The sequence below is a fragment of the Pteropus alecto genome, unplaced genomic scaffold (genome assembly GCF_000325575.1).
Source record: "Pteropus alecto unplaced genomic scaffold, ASM32557v1 scaffold231, whole genome shotgun sequence".
NCBI classification, from domain to species: Eukaryota; Metazoa; Chordata; class Mammalia; order Chiroptera; family Pteropodidae; genus Pteropus; species Pteropus alecto.
This window is the reverse complement of record NW_006431805.1, coordinates 1365525-1378036: the sequence shown is the minus strand read 5'-3', so window position 1 is coordinate 1378036 and position 12512 is coordinate 1365525.

The following is a 12512-nucleotide window of genomic DNA, read 5'->3' as shown; positions in this document are numbered from 1 at the left end:
TATATATATGCACACATACACATACATACTATCCTCTACATATTCATAATGCTAACTATACATCAAAGATCAAGAGCTGAAGTATATAACACAAAACAAGAAGGACCAGAGGAAAAGCCCAAAAAACACAACCAAAATACAAAAATCAGACACACAAGGACAAGAAAGCAAGGAAAACACTGAGCTACCAGAAAGAAAAATATAAAATGGTTATAAGAAAATCTCATACTTCAGTAATCACCCTAAATATAAATGAACTGAATTCACCAATAAAAAGGCACAGAGTTGCAGATTGGATCAAAACACAAAACCCAACCACATGCTGCCTCCAGGAGACACGTCTCAGCTCCAAAGATGAATATAGACTCAAAGTGAAAGGGTAGAAAATGATATTTCAAGCTAATGGCATTCAGAGAAAAATGGTAGTAGTGGTAGTAATATCAGACGAAATAGAATTCAAAATGAAAAAAGGTAAAGAAAGATACTGAGAGACATTTCATAATGATAAAGGGGATGATAGGCCAAGAAGATAAAACACTTATTAATATCTATACTCCCATTCAGGGAGCCTTGAAATATATAAAGAAATTACTAACAGAACTGAAGGGAGAAACAGACCAAAACACTATTGTACTAGAGGACCTAAATAACCCACTGCAAAATATGGACAGATCATCCAAACAGAAAATCAATAAGGAAATAATGTCCTTAAATGATACATTAGACCAATTGGACATAAGTGACATTTACAGTGCCTTTCATCCCAAAACAGCTGCTTATGCATTCTTCTCTAGTGCACATGGAACATTCTCAAGGATTGACCACATGCTGGGACACAGAGATAGCCTCCACAATTTTAAGAGATTTGAAATCATAACAACTATATTCTCTGATCATAATGCTTAGTAGCTGGAGACCAACTGTAAAAAGAAAGTGGGAATAACCACAAATATATGGAGATTAAACAACGAACTACTGAAGAATGACTGGAACAGAGAAGAAATAGAAAGAGAGAGCAAGAGATACATAAAAAAGAATGGCAATGATAGTACAACATATCAAAACTCTTGGAACACAGCAAAAATGATCATAAGAGGAAAGCGCCTTATCATAACCTAATGGTTCATCATATATCATATATTAAAAAAAAAACAAACAAATGAAAGGAAAGAGCAAATGAAGCCTAAAGTCAGCAGAAGGAAAGAAATAATCAAAATTAGAGCAGAAATAAATGAGATTGAAAACAACAACAACAAAAAGAAAAACAATAGAAAAAATATATGCAACAAAGAGCTGGTTCTTTGAGAAGGTTAATAAAATTGACAACCCCCTGACTAGAGTCACTAATGAATAAAGAGAAAGGACACAAATAAACAAAATCAGGAATGAAGGAGGAAAAATAACGACAGACACTGCAGAAATACAAAGGATCCCACAAGAATACTATGAAAAAATATATAATACTAAATTTAATAACCTAGAAGAAATGGACAAGTGCTTAGAAAGATACAACTTTTCCTAGACTGAATCATGAAGAACTGGAAAATCTAAATAGACTGATCAGCAGTATAGAAATTGAAACGATCATCCAAAACCTATGAAAACGTAAAAGTTCAGGACCAGATGGCTTCACCAGTGAATTCTACTAAAGGTTCAACGATTTAATACCTATTCTCCTCAAACTCTTCCAAAAATCAAAAAGGAAGCAATACTTGGTAAACCATTTTATTAGGCCAATATTAGCCTGGTACCAACACATGGTAAAGATAACACAAAATAGAAAACTACAGACCAATATCTCTCAAAAATCCTAAATAACATTCTAGTAAACCAAATACAGCAACATGTTAAACATTTACATCATGATCAAGTGGGCTTCATCCCAGGGGCACAGGGATGGTACAACATATGCAAATCAATTAATATGATACACTACATAAACAAATTAAAAAATAAGAATCATGTGATCATATCAATAGATACAAGAATGCCTTCGACAAGATACAGCATCCATTTATGATCAAAACACAAACAAAACGGGTATAAAAGGAAAGTGCCTTATCATAAAAAAAGCCATATATGAAAAACCATCATCCAACATTATACTTAATGGTGAAAAACTAAATCCTTCCAAGATCAGGAACAAAACAAGGCTGTCCAATATTGTCACTGTTATTCAATACAACATTGGCGTCCTATTGAGTGCAATCAGGCAAGAGAAAGATACAAAACACATCCAAAAAGAAAATGAAAAAGTCAAACTATTGCTATTTGCAGATGACATAATTCTCTATACAGAAAAATCTAAGGAACCCACAAGAACACTACTAGAAACAATAAGCAAATACAATAAACTTTCTGGATACAAAATCAATGTTCAAAAATCCATAGCGTTCCTATACTCTAATAATCAAGTGTCAGAAAAAGAAGTGGAAAAAATAATTACTTTTGCATTTGAAGCAAAAAATAAAATAAAATAAAATACCTAGGAATAAATCTAACGAAACATATGAAGAATCTATATAATGAAAAGTATAAGATCCTATTAAAAGAAATGGAAGAAGATACAAAGAAATGGAAAGATATTCCATGTTCTTGGATTGGAAGAATCAGCATAGTTAAAATGACCTTATTACCTGAAGCATTATACAGATTTAATGCAATTCCCATCAAAATCCCATCAGTAGTTTTTAAATAAATAGAACAACAACAAAAAAAATCACCAGATTTGTATGGAAGCACTAAAGACCCCAAATTGCCAAAGCCAACCTGAGAAAAAAAGAAGGAGGCTGGAGGCATCACTCTGCCTGACTTCAAATTATACTACAAAGTAACAATAATCAAAATGGCATTATATTGGCAAAAAAAAGAGACACAGACCAGTGAAACAGAATCAAGAGGTCAGAAGTAAACCCATGTATATATGGGCAAATAATTTTTGACAATAGAACCTAAAACATACAGTGGAGAAAAGAAAGCCTCTTTAATAAATGGTGCTGAGATAACTGGAAAGCCACCTACAAAAGAATGAAAATAGATTGTTGTCTATCTCATACACCATAATTAACTCAAACTGGATTAAGGACCTGAATATAAGACCTGAAACAATAAGATGAATAGAAGAAAACATAGGAACTAAACTCAAGGACCTTAGACTTAAAGAGGATTTTAAGATTTTGACCTCAAAGGCAAGGGAAGTAAAAGCAACAATAAATGAATGGGACTTCATCAAATTGAAAACATTCTGCAGAGCAAAAGAAACTGTCAACAAGATGAAGAGACAAAACCATCCAAATGTGAAAATACACTTGCAAGGAACACCTCCGATTAGGGCCTAATGTCTAAAATGTACAAAGAACCCATAAAACTCAATAACAACAAAGAAACAAATGATTCAATCGAAAAATGGGCAGAAGACCTGAACAGACACTTCTCTGAAGAAGATATACAAATGGCCAACAAACTTATGAAAAGATGCTCATTATCGCTAGCTATTAGGGAAACAAATCAAAACCACAATGAGATACCACCTCACACCTTTTAGAATAGCTGTTATCAATAAGACAAATAATAACTAATGTTGGAGAGCATGGAGAGAATAAAGAACTCTCTACACTGCTGGTGGGACCGCAAATTGTTACAGCCACTGTGCAAAACAGTATGGAGGTTCCTCAAAAAACTAAGAATTGATCTACCATATGATCCAGCAAGCAATCCCTCTACTGGGTATTTACCTCAATGACTTGAAAACTCATATCTGAAAAGATATTTGCACACTGATGTTCATAGCAGCGTTATTCACGATGGCTAGTATATTTATGCAACCAAAGTGTCCTATGAGAGATAATTAGATAAAGAAGCTGTGCGACATATATGTAATGGAATATTGCTCAGATTTAAGAAGCAAGGAAATATTGCCTCTTGTGACAACATGGATGGACCTCAAGATAATCATGGTAAGCAAAATAATTAGAAAAATTTGGAAACCACATGATATCACTTATATATGGGATATAAACCTAAAAGCAACAAACGAACAGGACGTACAGAGTCATGAACATGCACAATAGACTAGTGATTACCAGAGCATAGGGGACTCGGGGGAGGTAGATGGGGTAAAAGGTTTCAAATATGTGGTGACAGAAAGAAATCTAAGTATGGGAAGTGAACATACAATGTAAATATAGATATGCCTTACTGTTAAAATACACAGCTGAAACTTACAGGATTTCATTAACCTAGAGTTTATAATAAGTGTTATGAAGGAAGCAAACAGGATGCTTTTAAAGAAAATAATGTGTAGAGCTTACTTAATATGAGATGGTTAAGAGGGCCTTCACTTTGGTGAAATTTAAGCTGAGAGCTAACTTTGCCATGTGAAGCACCTACAGAAGGAGAAAAAGGAAATGGCAATGTCAAAGGCAGTAAGCTGGAATGAGCCTTATGTGTTCAAAAATATAAAAGAAGGTTGGAACATAGGGAGCAGAAGATAGGGTAACACGAAAAGAAATAGAAACCATACCAAGTAGGGCTTTGCCACAGACAGAGTTTGAATTTTATTCTAACTTCAATGGAAAAAAAATATATACTTCTAACTAAGGAAGTAACTAGTTCTGATTTGCAGTTTTAAAAGATCTCTGTACTGTTCAGAGAATAGATCAGAGAAGGTCAGGAGTGTAAGCATAGAAGCAGGGAGACCATATAAAAGACTAATGGGATAGTCCAGGCTAGAGATAATAGTGGCTTGGACTATGTTGGTGCAGTAGAGATGAAAAATAGTGGCCAGAGTTAAGATACATGTTTCATATGTAAAACTCACAAGAATTGGTAGTAAATTATATATGGGCAACAGAGTGAAGGAACCAAAGAAATAAATTAACTTTCTAGGTTTCTGTTTAGATCGACACTGTGGATGGTTTTCCCATTTGCTGTCATGAGAAAGAAGAGTAGGAATAGGAAAAAAAATCAAGTACCTTTCTAGACAAATTTGAGATGTCTATGAGTCATTTAATTAGATAGGTTAAGTAGGCAGTTGAACATGCAAAGTATTCTCAGGTAAATTGGGGCTTGTCCTAGAGATTTTGAGTTTATCAGCACATAGATGTTTAAAACTGAGGGAATGGTTGAGATCATCTTGGAGAGGGGCCAACCACTAACTTAAGTTTGATTTTTTAACAGTCAAAACCACTGACTGATTTTGTCAAATAAGAAAATATTTATTAAAATTTGAAACAAAACAAAAACAAAAGGGAACTGAAGATTCACTTTATCGGTTTCATCAATGCAACATCAATAATCAGTTTTCTTTAGTTTTTTTTTGTTTGTTTCAATTTTTTAAAATTAACATTTTTTTGTTGTTATTTGACCAAATCAGTCATTTCGATGTCCTACAGTTACAGAAACATTTATTCTGGCTACGTATTTGAGCTTAGACCTCCTTAGAACCCAGGCTTTAGTAAGAGGATAGACCCAATGTTTTTTTAAAAAGAAGTTTACTTTCTCTAATTTACTAGCTCTGCAACTCTGACTGTAATCTATGACATCTCACATGATTTAAACCTGATACTTATGGGGCCTCATGATAACTAAGATATTCTCATGTACTTCCTACAAAAGTTTCCAGATTTACACTGCCAACAATGGAAGTCACATGTTTCCAGGAGAAGGTTAATATCTTTGGCATTTCCTGCCTGCCATGGTTTGACAGATACTCACTTTTGTTTTTTGTTTTTAAAAAAGTTTAAAAAAAGATCTCTTCTCAAATAGCTGCCTTATCTCAGTGAGGTGACAAGATTTTTTTTTAATGCTGCTTTATTTTTATTCATTCTTTATTTTTATTTTTTTAATTATAGTCAACATTTAATATAATTTTAGGCATACAACATGGTGATTAGGCATTTATATAATTTACAAAGTAATACAAAGTAGTGTTTATTCATTCTTTTGATCAATATTTCCTTTTAGATTTGTAGATTCATATTACTTTTCAATTCATATTACTTCGTCTATCTCAATGGACTTTCACATAAGTTATTTCACCATGGTATAATAGAAAGAGCAAGGGCTTTGTATACAGCTGACATAGTCCCCTATGTGGTATGAATGTCTTCTATATCATACATATGTAGAAAATGAAGAATAAAGGAGTAATACATTTTTGAAAGTTACATTTTGTGTAAGAAGCAGAGCCAGTATTTCATGCAAGGTAGTTTAACTTGGGAGTCCATGGTATTTACAGTTATTCCTTACTGTCTATAACTGGCTATTATGGTTATTTCTGATAGGTCTTGATTTAGGTAACTCTTGCTCAAAGTCACATAACATGTCAGAAGACAGAATCATGACCTAATCTTATGTTTATGGAATGCATGATCCCCGATCTCATTTCATTTCATCATATTAATTTGCTTCTCGTGGAAGTGTAAACACACAAACACACATGCACACACACACATATATATGCAAAGTACATTTTTTGAAACTTTTAGAATAAAAAAGAGGTTATATTACATAGTCTAACCTCTAGAATGTAACAGAAGTGACTGACGTCCTTATAGCCAAACAGCTTGGCTGATGTACTTGCTGTAGTAAAATTGTCTGTGAACAAATTTAACTGTTAAAGCAACAGCAGTAACAAAGCTCAGGTTGCCATAAAGAGGCCAGAACCATAGATATCAAAGTGATAATGGAATGGGATGAAGGGGCAAACAGGAAATAAGATCTAGATATAAACCCTTAGCTGGAAATAGAGCCCTTCAGAGCTTTGCACACCTGAGCTTATAAGAGTTCTCCTCCACCCCTTTATCCAGAAACACAGATGTATTTCCTCCTGAATCCTAACAGAAATACAACTGAATTACCATCTTTATCTTTAACTCAACATCCTTTACACAGACACACACAGAGACATACACACACGTACCAAACACTTTAAAGATGTTTAAGATGTATATTCCTAATGAAAATCTGCCCTGAAAAAAATCACAGTTGCTTAAACAGAACTTTCTAAGAGTCTCAGTTGTAATTTCCATACCTGTGTTTTGAAATAGTTTTAAAGATTTTGAGACTTTTTCCTATTAATATGAACATTTTCTACATTGCTTCATTCATCATGTGAAAATATTAGCTTCTGATAAAGTCGACTCAAAAAATAAATACCATACATACCAAAATGAAAGACATTGAAAAACAAAAAGTAAAAAGTAAAGTTCTGTAAGCCTGATATCATTTGGTTCTGCCTAAATCTTTCTATTCTCCATGTAATTGTTGACTAATTTGTGTGATGAGAAAGCATTTTAATGTCTAAAAATTATTATTTATCATGACCTATATAACTCAACTACCTTCCTTAACCATAGTGATATTACTGTTAACTATTTTCCCCTGTTCTTTTTCTTGATTCTAAACTGAATTATAATGCTTTTTATTTTAAAAACACTAAATCCTAACATTATAGTAAAATATAATTGCCCCAATTTCTATCTACACCTATGTGTGTGCACATAAGTGTGTGTGTGTATGTTTGCATACATGCATTAATATGTGTGTGTTTTCAGTGCTTAAATATTGGTTTCCAATATGAATGTCAACTTTTAAGTATGTGCAAATATTTATGAAAATATATTACTTCTCCATGTTGTGGAGAGTTATTGCCTTGAAGAAAAAAAAAAGTGTAGTTTTGTTTGGGAATGGGCTTTTTGAAAGACTTGGAGTTGGTGTTCAATTGCTACCTCCATTATTCAGGTATTGTTATACTCTCAGGAAATAAAGAAAAGATATGCTTTTTTCAGACTTTCATTTGTCTGAAACAGGAAAGGAAAACTGTGATAACATGTACAAAAAATGATCTACAAAATATAAAGCATTAACAATGTATGGGAATCTTAATGTATAGAGATTATGCTTCTTTTCTGATTTATTTAATAATAAGTATAAATGGAGCTGTCATATGTGCCATTTTGACTAGGTGAATGACTGCAGCCTAAATATATATATCACAGAGTATATATGTTTCACAGAATTTTATATGTAATATGGAAAACAGTTCCCCGATGAAAATATATTGTGAACTTCATTAAATGTAATTTCACCATACATAACTGCAAGTGTATATTTCTATATCCTCTATGAATAAAAGTTTCATTTTCATATATGTTATTTATGAATGAGAATTAAGAAATACAAACATCCCCATGTCACACCAACTCCTTTCAACCATTTAAATTGCTCTATTAGATTATAGGCACAGTAGTTTGATTTAAGAAAAAAAGTAAAAAAAAAAGCATTGTTAAGGTATATGACATTACAAACCACACATTTCTAGAGCTTTTTAGCAGAAAATGTTTCAAAATGTTTTATTAATAAAATTGCAAGTTCCACTTTTGAGAGTACTTTCAGGAATAGTTATTACCTGTGAAGCTTTGAGCAAATTACTTTTCAGAATTTCAGTTTTTCTTTTTTATAAAGTGAGGTAGATGACAGAATTTGTGTAAGGCCTGAATAAGGCCTAAATGCATATGAAAACATTTGGTAACTCCAAAGCCCCAAATACAATGGCTTAACCCCTTCAGTTGTTAACACTAGGAAATATTATCTCAGAATTAATTAGATGACTTAAGAAGTTCCTAAAATGGAACAATAGAACAAGGGTCATTAACTGTTTTCTTTACCAATTTTATTTAAGAATAAACTTAAAATTAAAATAGCACTTGCTATAGTTGCTCGTTTATCAGATGATTGGAATATACTACTATGTGTGTAAAGTAATATTTTATACCCGAAGAAGGTAAGAAAGCACATTAGAGAGATGTAGTAACAAGCTCAGAAGTCATAAATTGGTCAGTTATCACCAAAGCTGTGTCAATACTAACACTTGTTTACAGTATTTAATTGTTTATAAAATACTAAGACGCAATTGTATTACAAAAAGAACCCTTATGACAATTTAAATTTTAATTATTTATTCATTTAAAAATATTTGTTTCAATTCCAGTCAAGATGGTGGGGTAGAAAAATTCTGTGCTTGCCTTCTCCCATGACCACATTAAAATTACAACTAAATTATGGAACAATCATTTAGAAGAACCACTTGAAGTCTGACTGAACATATTACCTGTAACTAAGGATATAAAGAAGAAGCCACATTGAGACTGGTAGGAGAGATGGAGACAAAATATCGAGCTAGACCTACACCTGCATGTGGCAGTTGAGCATTGAGAGGAATATATTGGCTGCAGAGGTCCCCCTAGAAAAGGAAGAGGCCTCAAACCCACACTGAGGATCTTCAGCCCAGGTTTTCAATGCTAGAAACAGGAGTCCCACAATATCTAGCTATGAAAGTCAGTGGGAATTTTGACCACTGGGTAAGATAGAAGGAACCTGGAAATCCAGATGTCCTCTTAAAGAGTTCGTACACAGACACACTCACTCACATACACTCATCTGGGGCTCCAGCAGAGGGACAGCAGCTCAGGAGGCATCAGAGACATATGGAGAGAGACTGAGTTGTATAGCTTTGGGATGAGGGCTGGAGAGACAACCACCATTATCCCTGTGTTAAGCTCTCCTCCTGTGCAGCCTGCAGGTGAGCACCATCTTGCCTGTATTGAGCCCCTGCCCCCAACATGGCCAAACTGAATCTGCATTGCCTAGTAAGATCTGCTCACTCTACCCTGGATACTCCCTGAGACCCTACATGACACAACTTGCAAATTGCCCATGACATTCTCATTGTTCAAAAGTCAGCTCCACCTTGCAGGCTTGTCAGGGGTCTCATTCAACAGCAATCAAAAGGCCTTCACTTGCACACCTCAGAAGAAACTTTCAGTGGTGGACAACCAGCCCCAGCTAGAGCTGTTGTATCTCTTGAACATATCTCAGAGGTCTGCGGGCCTCAGTGTGATCTGAGGCTTTTGCAAGTGGCCACAGGTTCAGCACTAACACCAAATCTAAATCTGCATTTGCCTCATAAAAACCTAACATTTTACCCTGGTGACTCCCTGGGACCCCGCCCTACACAACTCAAGAATTGCTGGAGGCATATTCATGGCTAGGTAAGGAGCACCACCCAGCCCTCTTGGAAGGAGGCTCTTTTAGTAACAATCAACAGGTCTCAGCTCCTGAAACTCCGGAGAAATCCTGATGGTAGGCAACTAGCCCAATCTACAGTATTTCTTGAGCAAATCTCAGGTGTCTGAGGACCTGAAGTGGGAAGCAGCTAGCCTTGGTGTAATCTGAGACTTTTACAAGAGGCTACAGGCTCATTTCTGGCACCAAATTTCAACCTTTATTAGCCAAGTGAAACCCACTTGCTTTACCTCTGTGACTCCCTGAGATCCCACCCCACTTAACTGGTGTACCACCCAAAGGCTCTTTCAGCTGCTGATCCTTATAGGTAGCTGGCAGGCAGCCTCAGGCCTTAGGGTGCCCTAGACCTTTTGCTAAACTACCCCAGGCATGATATTGGTGGCAGCAAGCCTAGGTTTACCACATAGTCTCTCCTACATGCCTCTAGGAATAGCAAAGTCGCTGATCAACTGCACATTGCTTTATAGCCCCTACTAGGTAGCCCTGGGTGGTCAGTCAGTGGCTGAGCTTAACCAGCATGAGAGGCCCTCCAAAGGGGCCATGGAAACAACACACCTGAAGGCTGGTATCAGACCACAACAGAACACCATCTAATTGCCCTACAAACAACACATTCAAAGGGTAGTCACAGCAGGTATATGAGCCCGTTGGGGCGAATCTCACTCCATCAGGTCTGCTCTCATGAAGCATGGCCAATCCTCAGAGCCACTCAGCCTCAGAGGCAAGCTCAACCACTGACATGCTAACAGTAACCAAAACTTAACTACAACAAGAGAGCACATACAACTCACACAAGGGACACTTCTGGAACACCTGGCACCAATGATCAGGGAGACTGTGCCACCAGGCCACACATGAAATTTACTACATAAGGCCACCTGACAAAAGACTGGGAAGCATAGCAAATCTACCTACTACATAGAAGCAAACTCAGAGAGGCAACTGAAATGAGAAAACAAACAAACAAAAAATCTCAAATGAAACCATAGCAACAACAAACTCCAGAAGAACTAAACAAAATGCATGAAAGCAACCTACCAGATACAGAATTCAAAACACTAATTATAATGGTGCTCAATGAACTTAGGGGAAGAATAGATGATCTCAGTGAGAACTTCAACAAAGTGATAGTAAACATAAAAAAAGGACAAAGAAACCATAAAAAAGAACCAGTCAGAAATGCAGAATACAACTGGCATGAAGAGTACACTAGAAGGAATCAGCAGGAGAATACGTGAAGCAGAAGTCTGAGTCAGCAATTTGGAAGACAAGGTAGCAGAAACCCTATCAGAACAGAAAAAAGAAAAATGCCAAAAGTTAAAGACAAAGAGAGAATCCTAAAAGCAGTAAGAGAAAGCAAACTAGTTACTTACAAGAGTACTCCCATAAGACTGTTGGCTGATTTCTCAACAGAAACTTGCAAGTCAGAAAAATTGACATTACATATTCCAAGTGATGAAAAGCAAGAACCTGCACCCAGGACTACTCTACCCGGCAAGGATATCAATTAAAGTTGAAGGTGAGATAGAGCTTCCCCAATAGAAAAAAGTTAAAGGAATTCATCAACAATAATTCAATATTACAAGAAATGTTAAAGGGACTTCTTTAAGAAAAAGAAGGTGGAAAAAACAAACATAGATATGTATAATGATATGGCAATAACTATGTACTTATCAATAATCACATTAAATGTAAATGAAATAAATGTTCCAATCAAAAGACATAAAGTAGCTGAATGGAGAAATAAACAAGACTCACACATATTCTGTCTACTAGAGACCCACATCAGATCAAAAGACACACACAGACTGGAGACAAAGGGTTGGAAAAAGATATTTTATGCAAATGGAATAAAAAAGAAGCTTTTATTTTGAAGTCTATTTTGTAGTAAAATAGACTTCAAAATAAAAGCTATAATAAAAGACAAAGAAGGACATTACATAATGATTAAGGAATCAATCCAACAAGAGGACATAATCCTACTAAACATTTATGCACTCGACATAGGAGTAACTATGTATATAAAAGAATTATAGACTAACATAAAGGGAAAGATAGACAGTAATACAATCATAGTAGGTGACTTTAACACCCCATTGACACCAAGGGACAGATCTTAAAGACAGAAAATCAGCAAGAAAAAAATAGTCTTAAATGACACACTAGACCAGATGGATTTAATTGATATTTTTCAAGCATTTTACTCCAAATCACAAAATACACATTCCTCTCAAAAGCACATAGACACATGTTAGGTCACGAAACAAGTCTCAGTAACTTTAAGAAATGGAAATTATATCAAGTGGCTCCTCTAACCACAGAGGTATAAAACTAAAAATCAGTTACATGAAAATAACTGAAAAATGCACAAATACATGGAGGCTAAATAACATGCTAATAAACAATTAAATAATTCACAATAAGAT